This window comes from Mercenaria mercenaria, chromosome 15, assembly GCF_021730395.1.
Source record: "Mercenaria mercenaria strain notata chromosome 15, MADL_Memer_1, whole genome shotgun sequence".
Classification (NCBI taxonomy): domain Eukaryota; kingdom Metazoa; phylum Mollusca; class Bivalvia; order Venerida; family Veneridae; genus Mercenaria; species Mercenaria mercenaria.
The window spans coordinates 37,675,248-37,686,763 of NC_069375.1; the positions used below are offsets into that span (position 1 = coordinate 37,675,248).

The 11,516-nt window shown below is 34.9% G+C and overlaps 1 protein-coding gene across 1 annotated transcript in view; it reads left to right on the plus strand.

Moving 5' to 3' along the window:
* LOC123551408 (sushi, von Willebrand factor type A, EGF and pentraxin domain-containing protein 1-like) overlaps nt 1-11,516 on the plus strand; it is an 85,248-nt gene that overhangs the window by 34,912 nt on the left and 38,820 nt on the right. The window lies entirely within an intron of this gene.

The window sequence follows — 11,516 nt, forward strand, 5'->3', positions numbered from 1 at the left end:
AAGGATATATTTCATAACTGACCAAAAGCTAACAAAATATGATGGTATCCAGTATCAAAAACATTCACAGAAGCTGGTGTGATCTAGTGCAATAATCTGTATGAAAATGGTTTTAACCGTGTTGTTTTGTAATTATCCTTAGAGTGGTTTGTTGCCTGATTTATCACGGTTCTTATTTCAGATACTAGTATGCAGGAACCGAACCTTTAAGGCGTTAGCCCGAGTAATCTAAGCAATTAAATGATGAACCATAGTAAATCAAATGTCACAGGAAGGCCCTTCTTACATGCTCATTGAAATACTTTGATAAAACTTATGCTGGAGTAGTAAAAACAAGATGTCATGTGGCAATTTGGTGTCATAATAAATAATGTCATAAAGCTCTCTAACTCTTCCTAGCATTTACTATTGTTTATTGCAAACTATACACAGTTTGACCTTCTTCTATGTTTAACTGGCAATCAAAAAGAGCCATGTAAGTTCAAGCCTGTGGTGAGACGCATTTTCTTAATTACCATTGTTAAAACATATTGCATCTGAAATCATTTATCCTCCTCCCGAGATTCATGTTGGGAAGTTCAAAGTCTTACTAAAGAAGACTCGTGAGCATATCGACTGAGATCTCTTAGCTCCTGATATCCTATCAGATTAACCTTTCTCAATGAACTCTCCATTTATTACACACTAACACCTTACAGTTGCTTTATATTTATCCACTTTTTACTGTCACTAAATTTTGTTTTAACAAAAAATGAACAAAATACAACATAACCTGTAACAATTAAACCTGCTTCACAACAAAATTACTTAAAAATGTTGATAAAATATTCAAAAACCAAACTGCTTAAAATGGTGACATGAATTAACAGCATTTGAAAAAAAGGTAAATAATATGTACAAAACATTAATTTAAAGAAAACTTTTAACTTGGATTTTCAAATAAAAGATACACTTTTGCTCTTAAATGTAAGTGAATCAGTACATCTACAACATTCTTCAATCTTCTATCATCACTCCAATCACGCATAATTCAGTTTTGTTCCTTTCAAAGCGGGCTTAATTTCTCTAAAAACAGCTTTTTTATCCAATTACACACAGTGACTCACTTCAACAGTAATGTCAGTATGTCTATTCAAACTGCAAAGAGTTCATTATATACAACGGTTATGTATTAATAATAAACCATTAACATAATTGAGCTACACCATGAGAAAACCAACATAGTGGCTTTGCGACCAGCATGGATCCAGACCAGCCTGCGCATCTGCGCAGTCTTGTCAGGAACCATGCTGTTCTCTTTTAAAGCCTATTGGAATTAGAGAAATTGTTAGCGAACAGCATGGATTCTGACCAGACTGCGCAGATGCGCAAGCTGATCTGGATCAATGCTGGTCACAAAGGCACTATGTTGGTTTTCACATGGGGCGGCTTAATTCTGTTTTAACTGAAAAATGCATAATCTAGACATTAGTCTAAAGTAAGCTTTTTTAAAGCAGTACCTATCAATATTAAACAAGAGCTTGGCATAATATGCCTGTTCGGATGCAGACTGGGAAAACTGTTTTCAGTCTAGTTAATTGTGACCTTGACCTTAGACTTATTAAACCCAAAAGCAATAGGGATCATCCTCAAGTGGTGCTTAGTCAATCTATAAAGCTTGAAAGCTATAGCTATTATACCGGGTGTTAAGCATCCAGAAACAAAAATTGTTGATAGACAGACAGACAGTGTCATTTCATAATAACTCAGGTTTTTGTTTTTCAAAACAAGGTATAAAATGAATGATTTTAAGGAAGTTGATATTGTCATAAAATGCCTAATAACTAAGCTTAAGGAAAAATGCCTGTCTAAATTATGTGTACATAAAGCTTTGTTTTTTGGAAATGAACATTATATTAAGCAAAGCAAATCTTATGTACATAATATTTCATGTAATCAAGAAGTAAAGTTTTACTAATAGGTGTATGTATAATTCAAAATGGCATAGCTTCAGATATGTGTCTAATTTTGGAAGTTTACAAAATAATTTCATGTTAGTATGTAAATAAGAAATAAAACAAGAGTGATTTACTATTAAACACCATCCTTTTTTTTTTAAATAATAGAACATTTTAAATAAGTAGGCCAGCTATCTACTATGTAGGCAACACACTATTAATGATTACATACTTGTGTTTATTCTCAGTCTGTCATGTTGCAAAGAAAGGGGAAATTTCTATGTTTTTCCATACTGACATCTGAATGTCATACCAGGTGCTAGATGTCATTTTAACCTGTTAAATCATTTATTTATGTCAATATCGTCAGGCTATAAAACAAACTTATATAACATTAATATGTCTATGTGTGCATAGGTATTTGTTTTGCATTAAGAAATATGCACTCGTTCTTTTGCGGAATATTTGGCTCCTACAATCAAGCAATATTTCCGCTGCAGAACTTGTGCATTTTTCTCCATACAAAGCTAGTAACCAACAAATATATGAGCCGCACCATGAGAAAACCAACATAATGCATTTTGTTACCAGCAGGGATCCAGACCAGCCTGCGCATCCACATAGTCTGTTCAGGATCCATGCTGTTCGGTAACAGTGTCTCTAATTGCAACAGGCTTTGAAAGCAAACAACATGGATCCTGACCAGACTGTGTGGATGCACAGACTGATCTGGATCCATGCTGGTCGCTGGTTGCAAATGCACTATGATGGTTTTCTGATGGCAATGCTCATAATTATGTAAATAGAATGAAATTAGCACAGATTTATATCATCCTCATAAAATACAAGTCCAAATAATAACGAGTCATCATTTGAAATATTAGACAGACATGGATATCTTTTTAAAGATACATGTCATACTGATGTGTACAACTGTTCTTCAGGCAGGCAGTTATGAAAGGACATAATTCATTTTTGCCCAAAAATAGCCTAAAAACTGGAACTCTCAAAATGAAATGAAATTTTTATGATCCTCCAGTGTGTTCACAACTAAAACACTTATATGACTTAAATATTGCAAAAAATGCTCAGTGATTCAGACATATTCAGTGACACGTTTTGATCAAAATAATAAATCTATTTCTAAAAAAAAACTGAATTTATTATACAAGATAAATCTGCTGGTAGCAAACCATATATATTTTTTCTAATTATAACAAATTTGTAGGCCATAACCTTTCCGCACATGTAACATGATAAAAGGTTAATATCTAATTTAGCATCTGATGGCTTCATGCTTAAGTAATAATCAACATTTGTTACACAAATTTCATTTTGAAAATATTTCTGAAATGTCTAGGTCTGCAGCTCTCAAATACAGAAATATCTTACACCCGAGTGTACTGACACTTTTAGACAACACCAAAAAGGACCTTTTGAACAATTTGACAAAGTTCCAAAAATCTCTATGTACCCTTGCTCAGTTACGGATCCCGTTGTGTTTATTCCAACTTCGAATATTTTTTTGAAGATGAAAAGCTGACATGTTGTGCTAAAGCCCAGGTATTTTCAGATCATTAGAAAATGCTGAAAACTGACACCCCATTAGCAAAAAAAAAAAAAAAGAGGTCTACGCGCATACACCTTGACGGGGTGACCCCTGCCCTGCATGTGACCCCTGACTATCGACCAATCCAAAGGTGACTTTCGTTTTCAAGTTTTGCATGTCTACTTTCATTTTCTTTACTTCAGGAAATAGCTGAAGGTCAAGTGACTTCATTTTCTGTGTTGTCAAAAACATACATATGCCTGGCCAGACTGCATAAAAATGTGCACGGTGTCCTAAGGATATAAGGCTTAAGTGAACTACGTCCTTTGTTTTGAGAAATCCAAGGATCTATCTGGGTATCTGATTGTATCTGATAAAAAATTTTGATAATGTACTATAATGTTCTTAGAAGAACTGCCATTACACAATATTGCTGGTCCTCTGTTTTAAAAGATAAAAGGCTTCTGTCCCAAATAATATTTTCTATTTTATGGTTAATGTGACCCTGACCTTTGACCCTGAAAACAACAGGGGTCTTCCACTGACTACAGACAAGGCAATAATTATATGAAGTTTGTCCACCATAGGTAACCAAGTTGTTTACCAATGCAAAGACAGATGACATGAACAAAACAATATATCCCCCTTCTTTGAAAGGGACCATAAAAATGATCAGGCCTTTGTACCAATGTTTGCAGTTCAGCTGCAAAGGAATTGAACCCTGAGGCAAGCCTGATTAGTAAAATATCTAAGCATCTGAAATATGATAAAACTTATGTTGAATTTATGTACGACTGAATTATAATTTTATATTTTTTTTGCTGTAATCCTTTATATTTTCACAAAATCTTTACATCAATGTTTTACTTTAATATTGCACTACTATTTCTCTTATAATACATAATTTAATGCTTTAAACATAATATAATTAAACTAAGATAAAGTGGGCACTACACTACCTATACAATGTTTAAATGATATTAAATACCATTTTAAAGAAGTAATGAAATGATCTCAAGATATTTTGCACATTCAAAGTATTTTCATACATCCGGCTTCATCCCAGTTCTACTGCACAGCTTACTGTGGAGAGGTATGGTAAAAACAGAAAAAAATATAACAAAATGAATTTCCCAACTTCCTATGACTCTTTTTATAACATAAAATAAACTAATAAAAAATCAAAATATCCTATATAATTAGTGTCAAGGCTTTCTCCAGCATGGAACTATCAACCAAGGGGAGGTTAGCCTGCACAGCACTTCTCTGTTGTGTAATATAATCTCTGAAAAATACAAAAATGACAGATGATTCAAAGTCCAAAAATTAAGATTAATTTCTCGTAAAAAAATTAACTGTCTGACTTCACTACTTGAAAGATACATTCCTCATGACTCCAGACGAACTTTAATATAACTCTTTAAAAAAAAACCTAAAGAATATCTATGAAATTTCTAAAATATTAAAAAGCATTATTCAAGAATTATGAGCCGCGCCATGAGAAAACCAACTTAGTGCATTTGTGACCAGCATGGATCCAGACTAGCCTGCGCAGTCTGATCAGGATCCATGCTGTTTGCCAACTGTTTCTCTAATTGCAACAGGCTTTGAAAGCAAACAGCATGGATCCTGACCAGACTGCACGGATGCGCAGGCTGGTCTGGATTTATGCTGGTCGAAAGCCACTATGTTGGTTTTCTCATGGCGCGGCTCATATTGGTGAGATGAGAATGCTGATAAATTTACTGTGTTTCACATGAAACAAGTGCTGTCCATATGACAGTAAGCTCAACTAATCAAATGAAATTTGAAATTTTGAGTATATTCACGAGGTTTAATATTCACAGAATTGTAAAAATGTTCATTACTTGAATTTGAATTATAATTTACACTAAAGGTGAATATTTACATGAGGATTTATTTTTGCGGGATGTAGGGCCTTGCGAATACAGGGAAAATTAAAACCCTCACAAAAATTTCTGCTTTTACAGTAGTTACTTTTAAATTTAACTTGACCTTGAACGTACAAAGCTTTGTTCAACTAATCATCTAAATATGAATATGTCGAACATTTGAACAAAATTTTATAACAAGAGCTGTCGGAGGACAGCAATGCTCTACTATTCAAAAGCCTTGTCACTAAAAAAGGTTAACTGATTTAACACTAAAGTAGAAAACAGAGTTATTGAACCTTTACAATGCATGTCAGTTAATCAGAGTGGACTTGTATGTGGCGTTTCAATCCACTGCCATTGAAGGGTACTGAGATACAAAAACATGACCAAAATGGAAGGCTGATGCAAATGAATGCAATAGCTCCACCTATTCTTAGAATAGTCGAGCTGAGTATCCTTCAAGTAAGACAAAGCCTACAAAAGGATATAAATTCTGCCTTAATAAACAGGTTTTCTGTACACGTTGTGTGACTCTGACTTTTATATGCCATGCCTGGAAATTATAATCTGCTTATCTTTAATTTCATATAGGGAAAATTTATGCAAAGTAAAACAAAAATTGATCAAGACGTAAGAAGAGAGTGGGACCCAAAATAAATGTATTTTGACCTTGACCTGAAAGTTGTATGACTTTTTATTATGGTGAACATTTTTGCCAGGCAATATAAACACTGTGCAGGGGATTACATATTTACGCTGCACATGTAGACATTCATGCTGTGTACTTGACCTCTTTTCTTTTGAACCCACAAGACTGAAAGATACATTCTGTCCAATGTTCTCATAGGAATCATTTATGCCAAGTTATTTTAAAATTCTTCAAGGGAGGAAAAAGTTATGAAGCAACAACGATTTTTTAATGGACAGAAGTCTGAATAGACAGGCTAAATAGTACCTTAAAAACTCCCTATAAACTTCTTTAAATGAAGAACTTTAGCCACTGATTAACATATGTCTAGAAACTATGAAGATGATTTAAGATGATTTTACCTTATTTTACAACCAGGACCTCCTGTAATGTTTTACTCAGGTATTTTCAGAGAACATGTATGTGACTGCAGCTGCTGCCATGGCAACAATACCTCCAACACCAGCAACTGAAAATCATGGATGACTGGTAAGTATCATGTATAATTCTGGATGACACACTTACACATTTTAGAATATTGCAGCTAAAATTTTCTTTCTGTAATATAACAATATCAGTACCAAAATGTATTAACTTTAATTCACACACTTTGAACTAGTTATTATGCACAAAGAACAGTTTACTATATGTGCCGCGCGCAAACTCCTAATGATTCTGGGAGCCCATTTCAAACTCAGCTTTATAACCTGAAGCCCAGGCCCCGTGTTCACAAAACATTTTCAGTCTCAGCTGAGTTTGATAATGAAACTTAATATGTCATTTGTATCTAAATAGCATGTTTAAAACTGAATTTCAAGTTAATAACTATTTTCAAGTGGCTATTCAGTATTTATGGTCAGTTTCAGTTGGAATTTAACCTTAAAGTTTTCGTAAAATTGATATTAAAATTTTAAACTCAAACTCAGCTGATATCGAAAAATGTTTTGTGAACACAGGGCCAGATCACTTAACAGCTTGTAAACCAATACCTAGAACATTGCACCAGCTGAAGGACTTCCAATGCTTAAGTAAAATAGTAACATTTTTTTTTTTTTTTTGTCAGGAAATCATCCCATCTTGGGAGCTTTGTGGTAAAATTATGCGCCAATTCTATAAAACTGTAGCAAATGTAGCTGTGGTCTGCCATAATTGGCCCCTACAACTTTAAACATGTACACCTGAAAATGTTTCCATCAAAGCACATTGATTCTGCTTCACTTACCAATGTAATAAGAAAATCCTTTACTGGTTTCTGTTGAAGAAGCTGTCAAACCTGGTTCTGAACTGTCTTCACTTAACTGGCAAAAATCCTCCTCCGCTGAAACAGCATTATTTTTGTCAAAAGTACTATAATAAGGCAAACATTTGTTCCAACCAAGCCACTTCACTTTCTGTATTTGGCTGAAAAGTTCTCTCTAATTTCTAAACAAGTACAACTTAAGACTTACTCAGAAGAAAATGTATATACAAATGACTACCTTTCCTGAAGTATTTGAAACCTTAAATTATTTCACAGAAAGATCACTTTAGTTACTTTTTATTATAATACATACTTTAAAGCTCTGATACTATAGTGCTGAAACTTACAGCAGTATAACTATATGCCATTGTGAAAATTGTGTAGCATTTTAAGCCCTATGAGGGAGCATTCTTTTGGATATTTTTAGCCACAGTCAGTATTCACCAATGTTCAACTTTTGACTTGACTGTAAAGTATCCATTTCCTAGATGTTACTTTTTCTTGTTTTTAATGCACAAATTCTAAGTAAACTTTGTGTTATTTACTCTTACAGCAGCAAACAGCTCTGAAAAGTATCAGCTTTACAACAGCATTGTTGTCAATTTCCAAGATACACCCAACACTGAGCCTGCCTGCTTAGCTCAGTAGGGACAATTTTGGTCTACAGATAGCGGGGTCATGAGTTTGATCCCTGGGCTGGGTGTATGTTCTCCGTGACGATTTGATAAGACATTGTCTGCAATCTTTCGTCTTCCACCTCTGATTCATGTGGGGAAATTGGAAGTTACTTGCTGAGAATAGGTTTGTACTAGTACAGAACCCAGGAACACTGGTTAGGTCAACTGCCTGCCATTACATGACTGAAATACTGTTGAAAAACAGTGTTAAACCCAAAACAAACAAACAAACGAACACCCCACATTATTGCTGATTTTACGCTGCAAGACTAATTTTGCGGATATCTGACTTTTTATGATGTGCTGTATCTGAAATGCTGCCGACTTGCCAATAGGTGACTTGTGAGGTCTCAATTACCCAGATTTTATCTTATTTTGCACAACCCAATTTTGTTTTACAGAAAGTAAAACAGTTTTTCTGTTTGTTTGTTGGGCTTCACATCACACTGGCACAATTATAGGTCATATGGCAACTTTCCAGCCTAGATGGTGGAGAAAGACCTCAGGTGTCCCTGCGTGCATTATTTCATCACAGGCAGGCATCTGGGTAAAACCACCGATCTTCTATAAGCAAGCTGGATGGCTGTAAAACATGATCTAATTGTTTTATTTTACCTTGTTAAGTTACCAGATATTCCATTTACCAGTACAAATTGTTTCATCATGTTACTCTAATATAAAATGAGCCATGCCATGAAAAATCCAACATAGTCGCTTTGCGACCAGCATGGATCCAGACCAGCCTGTGCATCCGCACAGTCTGGTCAGAATCCATGCTGTTCGCTAACAGTTTCTCTAATTGCAATAGACTTTGAAAGTGAACAGCATAGATTCTGACCAGACTGTGCGATGCACAGGCTGGTCTGGATCCATGCTGGTCACAAAGCCACTATGTTGGTTTTCTCATGGCATGGCTCAAATGTAGATTGTTTTACAAGTGCAGATTACATATTACATGCCCATATTTGATCCTTTTTTCTGGCTTTTGCAAGTTAATGAACACATGCAGGTTATGCCATGTTGCAGGTTACCTGCAAAATAATAGTCCATCCAATAACTTACTTGCAGGTCTTTCTGTTGTCAGGTCAAGGTCATCTTCTTCCAGCGATATATCAAGCAACTCTTGTACACGGCCTGTCAAGTACATTAAGTTAAAGCTAGACAAATACAACTCACTTAGAAATTTACTGCCTACAAATCTAAATATACAGTTAACAGCTTGAAAAAAAAATCTTGACATTTCTGAAATCCCTTACTATTTCTAGATTTTATTCAGATCTGTCCTTTTCCAGATCATTTTAATCTTATTTTCTTAACAGAAAATGGAGCAGGATGTTATGCTTAAACAGCTGGGAATAGAGAGTAAGAAAAATATCAATGGGTAGATTTCCTGGAGTGGAAACACAGAGCACAGCAAACATAGTGTTATGCATCACAAACTAGGAATGTGGCATAACTTAACTGGGTTAAAATAGTATCTAAAGTTTGATCAATCACTGTAGACAGTGTATACCTTGATTTTGTTTTGTTTGGAGGAACGTTGTAAATCCTATACTCATGTATATATGCCACGTGTTAAAAATTCAAATATCATTTCCAGACCGGTTAAAACCATACAACTATGAATGTTGATCTCTTCTTCTGGATTTTCAGTTCTAGAGTAATAATAGTTCATCACATCGCTGATGAAGGCAGTTTATATACTGCCGAAATATACGGTAAAAAAGTTAGTTTTTCTTCTGTGTTAATGGATTATTACTCTAAAATTGGTTAAAACCTATGTAAGTTTACATAGACCACATGACCACCAAGGTTGAGCCATATCTGACACTAGGGACGGATCATTTGAACATTCTTGGATTAAAGTAATATACAGAAAGCAAAGATTGCAAAAAAATATAAGTACAAAAGGGGCATAATTCTGTCAAAAATACAATTAGAGTTATGGGGTATGTAACCACACATGCAGATGATGATTATAAACAAATATTTTTAATTTCAAGTCATTATCTTTTAAAGTACCAGACATATGTCTATTAATAAAGCTTTCGAAAAAAATTTAACATGAAAATAATTCCAAGTATAACTCCTTGGTGACCTTGACCTTGGGTATAATGGGCCCAGCCCCTGCATATAATATGTTTGTATGCTGGACAATGTTTATGAGAACTTGCAGTAAGGTATAAGCAAAAGTAACAAAGTTATGACATAAAAACGAAGGTTGCCGAAAAACTTTAACCTCAAAAATAACCAAAGTATAAGACCTTGGTGACCTTGACCTTTGGTATAATGGGCTCAACCCCTACATATACTTTGTTTGCATACTAGACAATGACTTGTTTATGTGAAGTTACAGTAAGATATAAGCAATATCAACAAAGATATGACAGAAAAACAAAGGTTGCCGAAAAACTTTAACCTTCAAAATAACCTAAGTATAACAGCTTGGTGACCTTGACCTTGGGTATAATGGGCTCAGCCCCTACACATACATTGTTTGTATACTGGACAATGTTTATTGTGAAGTTACAGTAAGATATAAGCAATAGCAACAAAGATATGACAGAAAAACAAAGGTTGCCGAAAAACTTTAACCAAGAAGGGTCACGCCGACGCCGACACCGATGCCAACGCCGGGGCGAGTAGTATACCCCCCTATTCTCCGAATAGTGGAGCTAAAAATGGGTGGGGGATGGCGATACATGATGGGTGGTGGGCAAGACTGAGTGGAGAGTGAGGTGGGGGAACGGTACAACTTTGCATGCTAATAAATATTCATGGAAGGTTTGAAAAAAAAAAATAAGGAATGAATTTTTGTGGGTGGGGGGGTGTGATCAAGGCAAGGTGGTGACCAGGTGAGGGTACAAAACTTCACATGTTTATAATAACTGTTCATGGAAAAGAATGAAAGAAGTTTAATGAAATTCTACCGATTGGTTGGTTTGTTATGTACAAATCAGTGGATTTTTAAACAATTAAAGGGCAATAATTCTAAGGGAAACTGAATACAAAAAAAAAAAAAATTTGATGGGCATCATCGCAGTAAGTTGTTTCATGTTTATTTCAAGTTTTATGAAATTATACCTGATAGTTACTGAGAAATGGCTGCAGACTGACATTTTTCATTAAATCAAGGGCAATAACTCTAAGGGAAATTGACCAATCAAAAAAAAAAATTGACGGGCATCATCGCAGTATGTTTGTTCATCTTTATTTCAAATTTCATGAAATTCTACCTTCTAGTTACTGAGAAATGGCTGCGGATGGAAAGACGGACGGACAAGAGCAAATCTATATGCCCCACCACTCATTGGCGGGGGGGGGGAGCACAACAATTAACACACTTCTGTCTCAATTTTTGTCCAGATCATTTACGTATAAACCTGGCCGTTATATGGTCATTCTAAATATAAGACACAAGGGCTGATTTAGGAATGTTTTTCACTTACGACCTAGAATAACATTTTTTACAAAATCATTTCAAAATTAGACACTGGGGCTGATCTGGGAATGTACTTTTCACTTAAGAC